At 44.3% G+C, this 16,124-nt stretch overlaps 1 long non-coding RNA gene across 1 annotated transcript; it reads left to right on the plus strand.

Moving 5' to 3' along the window:
* The first annotated feature begins 1,813 nt into the window (after positions 1-1,813).
* On the plus strand, positions 1,814-11,390 carry LOC114011130 (uncharacterized). The gene is made up of 4 exons (XR_003552893.2): positions 1,814-5,883; positions 6,922-6,978; positions 7,925-8,379; positions 9,402-11,390. It is a non-coding gene; the product is annotated as an uncharacterized LOC114011130 (long non-coding RNA).
* The last annotated feature ends 4,734 nt before the right edge of the window (positions 11,391-16,124 follow it).

Here is a 16,124-nt window from a genome sequence, read left to right on the forward strand (position 1 = left end):
GCATCTGTTCTTGAGGGGCTGTCACTTGTTTAGTAGTGGATGAATAGCTTTAGAAGCCACAGGGAGCAGGGACTGGGACTGATTTGGTATTTTGTGTGAAGTCAGATGTTCCTCCATCCTCACGCTGCAGAGGAGTATCTTGGCTTTGTATGGGGAACACCAACATCTCTGTGCATTAGTATCGCTCGTGCTTTGCATGGCTGCCTCTTCAAAACTATTGATTACCTTATTTCCATGGAGCTGAGCGGTCCAGACTGGGTTACTGTAGAGGCCATTTGTTTCGGTCTGTAATAAGAAGGTGGAATACCTTTAGGCATGTCTCCAGGTATCAGCACCAGGATGTTTTCACTGGATAACCCATGCACGAAGGAATTGGGACTCTCGCTCCTCTAAGGACCAATGGTTGCAGTTGGGCATGTGCTTCGTGGTGCGAAGGCTGGGGCTGGGTCACAGCCCAAGTCAGTGGGAGCCACTTGCTAATGGACTAACAGTGCATTAGTTCGTATCAATACCATCATTTAGAAGTTTGTGAATGTTTTTTAGGAACCATGTTAGCTGAAAGAACTGCCAGCAAGCACTTTGGAGTATAACACATACGTTGTACCACAGAAACGGGTTTTGCAAAAGAAGGAGCATTCTTTCACTATGCCAGTCAATTTACCTGGACCAGGTTTCGGTCTCTGGGTCTTCACCGAGATGCTTTGGAGTGTCGAGTGTTAATGTTACGCCCTGCATCTTAGCGGCAAACGGCCAGGGTCGCTGGGGCCTGCTGTTCCCTGAGCCTCCGCTGGGCGGGGCTGCAGCGCCTCCTGCCGGGCGCGGGGGCTGGGGCTCGGGCCGGGGGCGGGGCCGGGCTCGGGCGCGGCGGCCTGTCCCCCCGTTGCTTGCCCCCCCCCCCAGCTTGTCCCCCGCATCATCTAGAGCAATCACATTCCCAGGCAGCCAAACCGCTGATGTTGTCGACCTGGGCTCAGACTTGGGCTGTCAAATCAGTGGCGATGTGCACCCGGTAGCCCTCCTGGCAACAGGAAACCTTTGTTACATCTCATTTTTCTATAAAGCTGTAATGGTTTTGACCAGCTTTTTTTTTTTTTTTTTCCTCTTAAAATTACCGAGAAGACTCCTCATTTTCATTACATGGTTCAAGAGCACATAGTTATTTTTCTTGGGGTAATTCACTGCTCTTCCAACTGCTGGGCAATACAGGCGAGCTCTTTCCTAGTGTGGATCCCATTGTGTTGTAGCACTGCCTTGGTACCTTTTGTCCGTATAAGCTGACACATCGTTCTGTTGCTATACTTTTAAAATTTAATTAAATAGCATCTCTCTTGGAACTAAAACAATCTTTTACACAGTCTATGGAGTCAGAAGAGTTTTAAAAATATTTTTTGTTGTTTAGGAGTTGCAAGCCCTAATAGATCAAGATGTGAGGACTTCAGATTATTTATTGTGGTTTTCCTTGAGCATCCTGTGAGACGGGGAGGTTCTGTTGTCTTGTTTTGTAGATGAGGAGCGGAGTAAGGAAATGTATGTAATTTGTGTAAGTCCTGCTGCTGTTGACCATCTTTATGTCAGCAAAACATAACAGGATGTTTCTCCAGGGGGGAATTCTCAGTCCAGCTCTGTGGAACACAGTTTGAAAGTGGGAGGAGGTTTTGTAATTGCAAAGTCTCTGGATTGTGTTTGTCAGCCTTGCGCTTTCCTAACCAGAGCCAGCAGGCTGTTTGCCAAACAGCAGCCCATGCTTTGGGACAGACTGCAAAGCATTGTGCACTTAAGGGCATTTTTTTTTTTTTTGCCTGTCATTTCTTTGCTTTATTGCAGGAAGTACTGACATTAGAAGAGCAAGGATTCTCTGGTCCTCATCGGGAATGGTGAGGTGGAAGATTGTCTAAAATTAGACATTAGTCTTGGAATGGGTCTCTCTCAAAAATTGTACTGTAATTACGTGTCTTTAGGAAGAAGGGCGTTGCTCTGTTTCTTTACACACTGAACTCCACCACATCGTTCTTGGAATTACAATGCTCTTACCATATATATTTCTATTTGTTTTTTTCCAACATTCTTGCTTTTCTGCTGTCGGCAGGCTTTGAACCAGAACCTGCCAAAGGCACTCGTTACCTCTGTGTGTTTTCTCAAGTCTGAAGAATAATGATTTATTGCTATACTGCTAAAGAGGAGTCAGGAAAATTCCCTCTCCCTTGTCTGCCTGTTCGCAGCACAGTGTTAGGTAGCTCCTGAGGCACAGGGTGTGTTTTCCCCTTTGTAAACACGTGGTTTACATCTCGTGTTGCTAAATGCATTCATTACAGGAGGATATCTCATCCCTGAGACCTGCACAAGGTTTCCCCCCGCACAGCTCGCCCACCCGTAAGCCTGTCAGGGAGGTCACCAGAGATGCACAGTTTAATGGTCCAGCTGAGTGCTGGTCCCAGAACTTCTTGGTAGAATCTTTCCAGACCCATTGCAGCAACCACTGGTGAAGGCTTATCTTCGGCAGTTTATGAATCCAAACTTGAGGCCGTTTGGGCTTCATGGTAAAATCCAGACATTCTTACTTGGGGTGTGATTTATCCCATTCTGGTGGGTGCCAGCTTCTCAGTTCTTTTTCAGGCAACGAGATGAATATTTGGCCAATAATTATGTCAGAAAAATCTGCACAGATATCCCCCGTTACAAATAAACCTGTTAGCCTAGGACACTTAGCTAGTACCACTACTCCAGCCAGCGTCAGACCCAAGTAATGCCCAATGTCCCGAGCCTGCACTGGGACTAGCTGCATCCTCAGGGAAAAGAATTTCACTGTTGATAGATCAATGCCAGCTCCTTACCTCAGAAATGTACAGAGTCTGAAAGTATGTGCATAGAGGACTTTTGTTTTAGTGAAGGATATAATCTGTAGAAGTGAAAATCCATCTTAAAAATTTACCGTATTAACCTGTTCATGTTTAATTACCCAGGAAAGTTGAAGGTCATATTGTTCTCATACCATCAAGGCAAACACTAGAGACTCACAACAGGTTATGGAGGATTTTAGTGAGTTCTGTGCCTTTTTCTTTATTTAATTTTCATGTTATTAATGTAAGTCAATCTTCTGAGTGTTTTAGCAGCTACTTCAAATGTTAATTGTCAATAGGAAAAGAGAATCTAGCATCTTGGCATGGCTGTGCTTTATTGGATCACAGATAGAAACATTTAAATTCAGGATGATTTTCTCATTCCAGTATTTTGTCCCAATCAAAAATCACTGGTTCAGACAGGGTTAGGAGATCTGAGGAATGCAGTGTCTGCACTTAACTAATGCCAACAGCAGATGTCACATTAGTGGCCACTCTGCTTTCTTATGGTTTCATTTAGCCAAAATCTGCCAAATACCCATTTGGTTTATTTTTAAAGTCCTGAGCCTGCAAGTGACAGAATTACCTTTTATTATTTCATATGGGATTTGTCAAGTTTTAACATTCCCCTGGGAGACACAGAGAGTGGGGTTTATCTTTTGGAATAGTGTTCCAGGACAGTCAGATGGGGTTCTCTGCATGCAGATGAAACTACAGACTTCTGGCTACCTTGTCACCCTCTCATTGCACTCAGCAGAATGTCAGTCTGGTGGCAACACTCATGGAGCTGGATCCAGATTTTCTGAAGTGAGGCTTCAAATCTGGTCTCTGAAAATTTTACGGATGCCCTGTTTCATCACCCTCCTGTGAGTTGGGTTAGCTGGGGGAAGCCCCTTCCTGCAGGTCCCCGTTACGGGCCCGGGGGTGCACAGGCAGTCAGCGGTGAAGCCCCATTTCTCTGCCACAGGGGAGCAGGCAGGACCCAGCGCCTGGGGCTGAACACGGAGCCCCCCAGCGTTACACTACCTTTCTAATGCTGCCCGCTGATTAACACCCGCGCTTTGTTCCCTTGGCTGACCCCGTGGCTGCCCCTCCAGAGCCCCCCATGAAGGCTGCCTGTCCCTACACCCTGCTCTGCTCTTGGCTGTAGAAAGTTGGTCTGTGTGGGACCCAGGGAAGTCCATCACCTGGTGTAAAAGGCAAGATTATCTCATTTCTGACAGATAGGTCTGACCTGTCCTTTAAAACTCCAGCTGGAGGGAAATGGCACAATCTCTCTTGAGCACCTTGTCAGTACTTGGCTAACTTTATGATTAGAAAATGGTTTGTGATGTCAGGCTTATTTCTTCCTCCCTTTAATGTGCTTTATTGTTACTGTTCTATCCACAACAGACATGAAAGACAGCTTATTCTCTTCCGTTTGGCAGCAGCCTCTTACATAATGGTGAACTTCTTCTAATTTTCCCTGTCATTCTTTTTTCTTGAAAAAAAAAAAAACAAACAAACAACCCTGTTTGACTCTCCACTGCAGTCCCCAAATCCCCTTCTACAGAAGTGCAACTGAGCCCATGGTTACCCATCTTGTTTATAGGCATGACATTTCTTCTTTAAAGTAGCATTGTGCGCTGTACTGAATTCCATTTTAACAATTCAGATAATTTCTCCAATTTATGTAGATCAGTTTTGAACTCTAATCCCATTTCCAAAGTGATTGCAATGCCTTCCACTTTGTTATAATCTTTAAATTTCATCCCCCATGTTGATTAGAATAGCTAATAGTGCAGATTGAGGGTGGGGTATATCGCCCACGTTTGAGAGTGGTGCAGTCGTGATTTTGCACTCACGTTTCAACCTTGATAGTGAGTTTATCTGAAAGGGGTTTTCCTGTAAATAGTGATATCTCATCTGCTGCTTCCCCATCTTTAGTAAGACCTATGAAAGAAGGTAACTAGATTTGCCTAACCTTTCCCCCTTACAATCCCATATTGGCTGTTTGTTATCACCTCATTTTCTTCTATGTATCAACAGACTGATCTTTTAATTATTTTCCAGCCTCCTTATAGGCTTTAACATTGGTTCCTCAGGTCCTCCTCTTAAAGTGCTTTATTTGTCCCTCTGTAACTACAGCATTTGTGGCCCCATCCCTGCACTTGCTGCATGCCTTCTCAAGATGATTGCAGGTGGCCAAGCAATTGCTGTGTCCGGCTCCCTGAGAACCCTCGGGTATCGTTTAATAAGCCTCCATGGACACACAATTTACAGAAATAGTCTTAGCCTTTTAAGGGTTTGAACATTGGGTCACAGCTGGTGTTTCGGTGAGGGCTCACATAAAAAGGGCATGGTAACCTCCTTATCATGCAGCACTTGCTTTCCTTTTTTCCTTCCCTGTTAAGTAATGGTTGTGTACTTTGCTTTTATTGTTTGTTCTAATATATTCATAGAAACTTTTGTTAGTCTTGCTTGCAGCTTTGTTTACTGATCACTTAGTGCTCTTCCCTTTACCTCAGCATAGGCTGCTTATTTTTTCATCGTCTTCACCAGAAGAATATGCATCAGATTTTCTTGGATGGTCTCATTTGCTGTCATCAACCGTTAAGATGTTATTTAGAGAAGAAGCTGAAATCATTAGACTGGAGTATTACAAAAATAGCTCTCTGTATTTTAACCTTCCCAATGCCTGTCAGATGTGCAATTTCACCACTAAATATTTTGGGTCTACTGCAGTTTTTAAATACATGTGGAATGGTGGGTTTGAGTGCTTTTGGGTTACACAATACATGAGAAGAGGGTCCTTGGTTTGCTTTGAATTGTTGTTTGGAGGAACGTTTGCTCAGTCCTGTGAAAATCAGGTCACTGATCTCAGCAGCCAGCCTTTAGTTAAACAAAACTAAGAGTTGACCAGCCTGAGTTCAGTTAATCAATTATAAAATGGCTTTGCTAATTCTGGAGCCACAGCGAACTGCGGAGGAGTACGGGCATTTGTTCAAAGGCTGGCTGAGCGAGCAGAAGCAAACCAGGGCAAGGTCATCTTTAACACCACCTAAAGGTAAGCACGGAACCAGGAGTGGAATCTGCTTGTGCAAGTTACCAGTCCAGTGCTTTTCTAATAAAAAATGTGCACCTCAGTAAAACAAATAAATTGTTTAATTACATTTTGAGTAAAAGCCGCAGCAGTTGTATTGTTCTTAAAAGCCGAAGAATGGAAAGGGACCTGGGAATATAATCTTACGTGGAAAAAGAATTCCCTGGGTATGGATTTCAGTAGCAATGGTTCAATGACAGGAATGTCTGCTTGATTAGCTGCAATTGGCTTTAATGTTTTACCTGGTCATCTTATACTCTCCTGGAATTCTTACAATCTAAATCCTTTTATCTAAACTAGATGTACTTGACTATCGTGTAATAGTAGGTTTGATCTGGAGGTTGAGAATTCACAGTTTCATATGTCAATAACAGCTTTCTGGGAGATGCAGATGTTTCATGTTAACTTAATTTCAGTACCTTTTAGACTGAATGCATTTGTTGTTTCACATGTTTACACAATCAAGATAACAATTCTGATGACATGGGTAGTTTATTTCTGTTCATTATTTAATGTTCAAATAACATTGTTTTTCAATATCAAGGTTTGTGGCCAGGGGGGTGTTGGGCTTTTTTTAATTGAACAAGCTTCTCTTCCTCATTTCGCTCCTTAATCTCTAGCGATTTCACTGTCATATCTGAATAAGGCATCAGAATTAAATTTTAAATATGCATATTAACAAAAGACAAGATGATCATAATTACAAATGATTGATTGGTTCAAGCCCACATCATTGGATTAATACTTCACTCCTTCGCACCACTGTTAATTTGGAATAAATTTGCAGCAATCAAGTGATCTTAACTAGTGTTGCAAGTATGAAGTTCATAATGTTCTGCCTGAGCTTTAATTGAGCTTATAAGGCCTAATTCTGCCTCAGATCTTTTCTTATTTTTGTTTCAAACCTGGAGTTAAATGTAGAGCTTAAATTTGAAAATGATCCTGCTGTCTACCTATTAGCTAGTGACAGTTTTCCCACCCAGTCGTTGCTTCCGTTAATAGGCTCAGACGTCCGTGCAAGGCTGGAGGATGCATGCAGCCATGCCGATGCTACAGCAGGTAGTTTTACATCAGATCACTTAAACATATGCATGTATGGAATGGGATTACTTTTTTCCACATGGTACTCATCACTTCTCATAAGATTTGTTAAAAATATACAGCAATTTGTTTAGAGAATACCAGGAGGAAATAAAGCTACAGAAGGTCTCAGAGCTTTGGAGTGAACAGGACACAATATATTTGACAAATGACCATGAAAAGTGTGGGAAGAGAGAGAGGAAAAATCCATCCCTATCTATTTGTCATGTAAAAGTCGTGTAAATGTTAGAGTCAAGAGCTCTGTTCAGTCGGGAGTATTTTCTTGGCTTTTCCCTGCATAAATGAATCATCACCACAGCATACAGAGTGGACGTGGTGATATGCAGTAAATTCTACCCTGAAGGCCCCTCGCCCGCAGTCCCCTCCCTGTGATGGTACCGCACCCTGTATGATGCTGGGCTGGAGCGCAACCCTGGGCGTGGGATGTGGGATGAAACCGTGGGGTGCAGCCCAGGGATGCTCCCAGGTGCATCTGGCTGAGCACACAGGGGACGCAGCGAAGCCTGCAGAGAGCCCAGGGCCCTGGGGAGCTGCATGGCTGGCGCAAAGCGGAGAGCAAGCCTCCCATTGAGAAACAGCAAGGGCTTCCCCTTCCATCTGAGCATAATGGGGTGTGAGGCAGATTTCTGCCTCCTGCCTGCCAGTGTCTGCTCGCATCTGTAAACAGGGTGCAGAAGGTAAATGGTTCAAAAAAAACCCCAACAACAAACAACACTCTGTGGTGGTTCTTTGTACTTCTTGCATTAGTATCTTTCATGTAGCTTTACAAAACGTCCAAAATTTTACCTTCTAAAAAACCAGATCAGTTTAATTGGGGAAAGCAGAACAACAACAAAAAAATAGCAATGCCTTTTCTGTTTGCATGCACGCAAATGGTGAAATAACTATTTTTCTCTTTTTGTAGATTCACTTTATTTGGGATTGAGAAATGGATGACAAAGAGCTGAGCTGTCTTCTGGCCTCACAGCTGAATTGAAGCAGTTTTCCCATAAATTACAAGGAAATTTTCCTACAGGCAGAGCTACAAGGGTGACACATTTTGGATCCAAATCTAGACTTAACATGTTTAGCCAGTTGTAATTTCTTTTTTAGGCCAGTGTAAGAGTTTTCTAGTGGGCTACTCGGTCTATGAGCAGACAGGTGTGTTCACACCGAAGTCAGTTCTCGTGGAACAAGTCCCTGTGATGCAGAGCCCACTCTGCAGTTCATCCACAAGCTACAAAACCACCACCGTTAGCTCTCACAGTAAAGCCTCGCTAGCAGGGAAGAGAACAAAACAAGCCAAAGAGGAGGAACAGAATGTTAAGTTACCATTAAATCGAACTGGGGTGGTGAACAGATTATCTGTGCAGATTGCAGGTAAGGAGCAGGAAGACAAAACTGGAAAGAGATGAACAGGCAAAGTTAAAAGTTCTTAAACTATCTATTGTCAATAAAATCTGACTTGGCATGCCTGTGACTTGTGCCTCGGATATCATCCCTTACTATGAGCTTTGGCTGCTCATCAGTCCAGTCCCAGCTGGGACCACAGTGGTGGGCCTTCCCAGCCCAGCTGGTTCCTGTATGGACCAGCCTGGACCACTGACGGAGATGCAGGAGCATGTGCTGCCTCGAAGGATGCTGCCATGGGGGCTGCCACCCCTCCCCACCTCCCTCTTCTCTCTGCTCCCCACAGCATGCGATGCAGGTGACACTGAGATACTTTTTTTTTTTTTTTTTTTACCACCAGCTGCACCTACCCTTCCAACTCTGTCCGACAAGCAGCTGTCACAGCACCTGCCAACTCTCAACACATCTATGCTGTTGTAGATCCTGTTCTGGCTCTTTTGGTCATACATGGTGCCTGTGAGCACTGCTAGTATTAATTTTGCCTTTCACCTAAGCCTTTCTCCAGGCCGCCTTCGTCAGCAGGAGTGAAGAGCTGTAATTAAGGTTATGGGCTGCTGAGTGAAGAGGAGGAAGAGCTGGCAGGGAGCAATGAAAATAATTATTTCCAATTGAATCACGGAAGCAGTAAAAACCACTATCAGCCTAACTTTTGTAACTGCTAAGTAATACCAAATATTCCTTCTTATGCTGAAATAACAAAAATTATTAAAACAATTTATCTCCATCACAAATTATATGTGAATGTGGTAATTATTCATAATCTGCTAAAAATTATCCTGTTTTGAGTAGCATGAAAATATTTAAATTAGATTATTTCAGATTGTGTTTTTAAAACCAAGGAAAATTTTCTTATCTTTTCATTAAAATATATCCTAGCAATACTCTAAAGTACCTGCAACTCACAGCCAGAAATACATGTCAAGTTTATATGAAAAATACTGTTTTTCAGTAGTACAGTAATTGTGCCACATACTGCCTTATTCTTGCTGCAGAGTCCAGCTCTGAGTGAGAAAACTAATTTTACTGACCTGAAGAATCTCGCCGGCTGAAACTCAGTTTCATGTCCTGGGGATCCCGATGGACTTCAGATACTGAAGGTAAGGGGGAAAAAAAGGCTTTAAAATCATCTGTCCCCTTTCCTTGCCAATGCAGAGCTATTTGTTTCTGTGCATAATCCAGGCTACTTTTAAACATGCTAATGACTTTCCACTGCATTGCTGAAAGGAGATGAACAGTGAAGGTATCCTGCTCAAGTTATGATGAATTCCCCTTTAACCATAGCACTTGAAAGCATCTTAAATATACATCGGAGAAGTACAACAACAGTTCTTGTCTTTCTGCCACAATTTGTAATTAACTGGCTTCACTGATTTGTAAGGATTTTTGCCCCTGTTGCTTTCTGGTTATTTTCTTTGTATAAATGAGTTGCCATGCTCTTTGTGTGTGCAGTGTTTTTGAGGAGATACAAGTGTTTTCGGGCTGTAAGTAGCTCTGAAGCAGTCACATTCAGCTCTCATCCTGTTTCTACCTCCAGCACGTTTATTTGCTTGTTTTCACTCTGGATTGCAAAGCAGATGGTGGAGTAACCACAGAGGCCATTTCTTCATTATTTTCAAAGGAAATATGGGCAGAATTCTAGACCCTGGAGAAAATACAGCTAAGCTAAATTTTGAAATTGTAAAGTGCTGGCAGCAGCTAGATAATACTCATCAAAGATATCAAGCTGAAGCTCTGAAACCTCTCTTCAGTTTACACAGTAATTCATCTGAAATTGTGTTCTATGGGAGTTTTTTTTCCATGGAAACCTGAAGTGTAATCCCCCAAACAACTCACTTCACTCTAAGGTATATGGACTTGATGTTTAGATACCACCCAGCTATGTTAGTCTAGTTGCTATGGTCCTGTTTTCTTTTTCATGTAACCTTTGATGAATACAGTAACCGTCACAAGGAGCTGGAGGACTGCTATATGAATGTGCCATATGGAGAGCGCTGGGTAGAGATGTGCTTGCTAGATGCAAAAATGCTGCTAGTTTCTGCCAAGAAACTGACACTATAAACAGCCTTGGCCTGCACTTACATAGCATCTCAAACCCCTTCACGCCGCTGCCAAAATTTCTCACTGCAGATTTTTTTTCAGCCATCATCTCTACCCCATCACTCGGGGCTGGAGCCTGCCCGCAGCCCTCTGGGTTGCCTGTGATTTACAGCTCATCCAGCTCTCCCCAGCTCCATCCCCTCACAAACCAAGATTCCTGTTGCTTGTGACTTGGTGCAGGTGGCTCGCACTGCACACGCGTTGGCAGGCTTGGACCTGGGTCATCCGAACCAAAAAGCTGATGCCTTTACCCAGCTTGGGCCCTTGCAGCATTTTTCTGTTATCATCAAGTTTCTTTTATTTACAGCCTGCAGCTAAGCAAGGTGGCAAATCTTCAGATGATGTATCTTGGTGAGAGTATTGACTTTCAAGCACAAGAGTAACCCATGAATGCAACGCTTGATGAAGCTTAGAAAGCCAGCTAAGCTTCACGGATTATAATTCTGCTCCTGTTTTCTCCTACTTTAAAATGACTTTTCCCTTTTTACCAGTCTCAGCCAATCCAGTTTACAAAGATGTTGGTTAAGTTATCAGTTCTGTGTTACAGAAGGAGAAATTGAGATATGGAGAAGGGGAACAATTTGTCTGGAGGTCACCAAGGAGGCAAAGCAGAACCATAGTCTAAGTCCCCAGTTCTGCTGGGAAAACAAAAGTGGAACAAAAGTGTATCTTCAGCTTTTGCTCAGTAATCTATACCCTTATCAGCAACTTATCTGCATCATTTTCTGAACCAATAAGCTAATTTTAATGCCACATTTATAGTGCTGTGGTTCTTACTGTTTTCAGCCTTGTTTCAACTCATCTACTGTGGGAATCGTCTGATCAGACGTATCTGTAATGCATATGTAGATACAAGAGTAAATCATTTGAGGCTTTACAGGCAATGGAAATGAGTAGGCTTTATACCGGGTTTTTCTTATCTTACACTACCACAATGAGTCAGATGAGTCACACTTTGACCGTAAAGTCAAGCCAGGGTGACTGGGGCGCACACAGAGACCTCTGTGATGTCCAAGATGAATCCTCCCCAAGGCAGGGGGCTGGCAGGGAGCTCCCGGGCTCCCGTCGAGCACGTGTCCGACTCTCCTTGTGGAGGGGATCTCCTGTGCAAGACAGTGTCTTCAGTGACACAGTCAAGTGTGAGCAGGGGCCTTGTGCTAAAACTAAATTTGGGCAGCAAATGCCTTAACCCGGTGCCATTTCTGAATTCAGGCTGCTTGACAATGTCATGTCCTACAGGTTCGCGCCTGCTGGCCTCACGCAGGAGGGCTTTGACAAGGCCACCAGGATTCTCTGGATCTCCTGGTTAAGGTGTGAGCATGGTCAGAGCATTCCCAGGGTGGCAGTGGGGCTGACTCAGCAGGAGCGGGGTGGGGGGGTGCGAAGTGGGGCCCAGCCCCACACTGAGGGGTGGGAATCTGCGTTTCACCCAGGAGAAGTAGCGCCAACAATGAACCTTCCTCCCAAAGTCACTCTGGCCTTACTTTCTAGCCAAAATATCCTGAAAATCTAAAGTAGAGGATTAATAAAGGAAGAAAGCGGAGCTGATACAATTTGGCCTCAGAGGCTGTTGGTCGCACTGGCAAGGGCACTGTTACAGGCAGCAGGAGGATCGGGAAGAAAGTTTCAGAGCAGGCTTGCAGCAGTATTCAGACTCAGCATCCCCTGTCAACAAAAACTGAGTGAGTAAAATTATGAACGCCCGTTTTCATAAGCCACTAGATGGCAATCTGTGTATACCAGCTCTTTGTAGCTGCAGCAATGTTTGCTAGATCCCAGAGTCTGCTGCCGAGGCTGGGGCCACCTTCTTCTGGGAAGTGCTAATGCTGGCTGGTGGGTGCCGGAGCTGGTGTGTGGGGCTTGGGGAGCTGGACCAAGGAACTGTTCCTGCTAATTACTGATTCTGGATTAATTTTATTAGGTTAATTTTCAGCTGAATCAGTTCCCTGATCTTAGACTTGTGGCAGGGCCACACGAACGCTGCAGGAGGGGGAAGGAGGCAGTGGGAGCAACAAGCCAGAGCAGCCTCTTCAGCAGTGTTGGATGACAGTGTGGCCCAGCAAAGAGAATTCAAAGCAGTGATGCTATTCTGAGAATACTTGCTAATATGTTGGAGCATAAGGAAAAGAAAACCTCACTTTGATCTGTGAGTTGTCAAAAGTTTCCATTTTATGTACAGCTTATGTTTTCAAAGAAAACTCCGTTCTCCTTCCAAAGGAGGTGGTAGGCAGTTACTGTTTCTGTACCTCTTTCCTGTTGAATAAAGCTCAGCAATGTCTCCAGGCGGCACCAGGTCCTATGAGAACTTGGTGGATCACTTGGATCTGGTGCTCCAGGTCTGATCTCAGATCTTGCAACAAATTTTATCTCATGCTGGAAGTGCAGTCCTGTGGCACACTTGGGTGTTATGTGCACACAACTTCTCGTTCTTTCTGACAAAAGCTAAAAATCCTGTGTAAAAATACTTTAAAAAAAAAAGGGGGGGGGGGGGCGGGGAGGAAGATGACTTTTTGGCCAGCTGCCACCTCACTTAGCAGGGAAAAGTTAATGGCTGTTCTAGTGACCTCCACAGTCACTGCGCTCATTTAACCACTTACACTTAATTATGCTGAGTAATTTAAAAATTCCATATGTTCTCTGAGCAAATTCCTCTTTGGTCTATGGAAAACAGAAATCCAGCAGAGGCAGGAAAATGCCTGTGCCTGACAGCACTCTCTTGTAATCTATTTTTAACTGAATTTCTCCATCTTCTTTGTAAAGGAATAACACTTCTTCATTGCCTCTGGCCATAATTAATGTGCCATAATTCAAGTCCAAGAGACATAAAAACAGACTTAAAGCAGGACATTAGCTTTCAAGCAGAGCAAATATTTCTGGAGTTCAGTACTTTCTATACTTAAAACCCTTTTCACTGGTGTTAATTAAAGTCCTTCTGTTGCTTGAACAAGGAACATGCTTTCTTCAGCCACGCACTACATTTGAGTGCATCTATCTCCACTGGGACTGGGCAAAGGAGGCAGTTTGCTGCAGGAGCTGCCACCAGCAGAGCTGTTGCATACTGACTGGAAGCAGTACAAGTATCCAGTAGTGTTAAACTGCTGTCACTGCCCCTGGTTGGTTTTGTTTGAAAATAATACTGTCATTTTTGTTACAGAAGAGAGTCAATATTTGAAAACGTTTAAAAACTGTAGTTGGCAATCGTTCAGCTCCCTTAATTGGGTTCAGCTCCCTTCCTTTAGTTAACCAGTGACCAGGCAGCTCTTGGGAAGCCAAGTAGTGTTTCAGCAGAACTGCGTTTTGGATAAAGCATGTTTTGAAACAATAAACAGTTTATATATGTGACTAACCCCGAGGAGGCTCTGTCTGCTGCAGAGGGTCCTGGGGCTGCCAGAGTCTAGCAGCAGCAGCCCCCATCAAAGCCCTCCTGCATACACTGCATCAGTAGTAAGGCCCACAGTGAACAGGTTAAAGCTCTGCTCCCTCATCGCTCACGTCTGCACCTCCTGGGCTTTCTGGCTGGAACCACAAGTTTTAACAAGCCTCCTCAGTACCCAGCTGTACACAATCAGCATCAGCACAAGAGGCACTCTTGCACCTCCTCCACCCTTGCTTATAGTCTTAGGTCCCTGTGGCTACAGCAACAGCACTGTTTACTAGCAAAAATATATATTCAAAAGGTCACATGCAATCAGAGGAGGCAAATGGGGGGGATGAGGCCCTGGAAGCTGAGGCAGGATGGCAGCAAGGAGACCCATTACTGCCTGCTTCAGGCCCACCCACTCAGCCCACTAACTATTGCAGGAGACGCCAGCAAGCGCAGTCACCACTTTGTAGCAGCACATGGCATCCCCTGCCAGTGTGCGGGTTTGAAAGAGGCAGAAGGGCTGCAGGTTGCCCCATCTATGCAAGCAAGTAGAGTAGCATAGAGTACTTAGTTGGAAGGGACTACAAGGGTTGTCCAGCACTGGAACCAGCTACTCAGGGAAGTGGTGGAGTCACTGTCCCTGGAGGGATTTGACAGATGTCTGGATGTGGCACTGAGGGACATGGCTTAGTAATGGACTTGGCAGTGCTGGGTTAATGGTTGGACTCTACGATCTTAAAGGTCTTTTCCAACTTAAACAATTCTATGATTCTGTGATTCTACAGCAATTGTCTGGTCCAGCTGCCTCACACAGGTGTGCCCCATCCACACAGGTGTCCCCCATCCATGCAGCCCTCTTTATCTGTGCAGCCAGCCTAGGGGCTCATTTTTCTTTGGGAGTCAGTTTGCTTGTAGAGAGAGCGCTGGGTGCAGGTAAGAGCTCCTTTGGGGGAGCTGGGGCAGGGTCTGTTTGGGGAGTGGGGGGTGTGAGAGGGGGACTGTGTAATAGTCACTGTAATCCAGAAAATAGTTGGGCTGATGCTGTTGTATCTGCTCCCCTGGCTGCTTTTCTCTGTGTGCCTAACGCTGTGTGTGCCCAGGTTACTGTAGTTGCAGTCCTGGTTCTTGGGTTGGTCCTTGCTGGCCACGTCCAGCACACAAATGTTCTGCACTGGTGCTGTGGGTGCCCTTGGAGTGCCCTGGAGCTGGATGGGGGCCTTTCTCCCTTTTGGGGCATGTGTGGTGATCAGGGTTCTACTGTGCACTAGAAGGAAGAACAAACTTATTTCAGTATATGCTATACAGTAAAATACTTCATGTTGTTATGGCAACTGAAATTCTAAAAATAAACCAAGGAAAAAGAGATGATGCACATCAAAATGACCACATTTTATTTCAGTTACAAGGGGTTTTTCAACACTTTCTATGCAAAGAATTCTGAAGTTTATTTTTAAGTTTTCCTTCTTTCAGTAACTTAAGGTCTAGAAGGAGTTGGGTACAGCAGAGATATTTGCAGAGGCTGCCCGGTGCCAGTGCCAGCACACCTTTGCAGCAGCTCGGCCATGGTGGCAGCTGCCATACTGGAATATAAAGGACAGAAACGAAATCTTTTGGGGGTTCCTGCTCAGAATTTGAATGTGTAGTCGTAAAACTTCATTTGAGGGAAAAGAAACTGGAGTTTCCTCTTTGGGATGATTTAAACCTTTCTAAGTGCTTTGGACTTTGTGGTACCAATCAAGGCAGCAGCAGCAGCTGTTTTACGGTTATATCTGCAAATGTGGAGGGGATGATATGGCTTCTGGGCTGGCTGTTGTATAGGCAAATAGTAACAATTATTAGGCTAATTCTAGTAATTGTGATTACTAGTAACCATGGCATTATGGACAAGTGACTTCATAGGTAATCTTCATCCAGTTGCATTGTTCTGCATGTGCTGTGTTTGTCCAGGGCTGGCTGCCTTTTCCATCCCTTGGAGCCCAGCTCAGGTGCTTTTACTTTTTTGCTTTTTCCAATAGTTCTTTATTATGAAAACCAATTATTGAAACTGAGTCTATTGTTTTCTCTTTATAACAGTTATAAACACATTCTTGCTTTGGTAGACTCACTAAATATACCTGGTTTACATTGCAAAATCTTAAGGCTCTGCTTTATCAGACAGAGAACCCATGGCTCTTGCCGCTGGGTGCTGCTTGGGAACTAGCGTTTGAATTGCAAAGAACAGTGAACTTCAGTCATTCTTGGAACGACTGGAGAA

This window comes from Falco peregrinus, chromosome 8 (genome assembly GCF_023634155.1).
Source record: "Falco peregrinus isolate bFalPer1 chromosome 8, bFalPer1.pri, whole genome shotgun sequence".
NCBI lineage: Eukaryota > Metazoa > Chordata > Aves > Falconiformes > Falconidae > Falco > Falco peregrinus.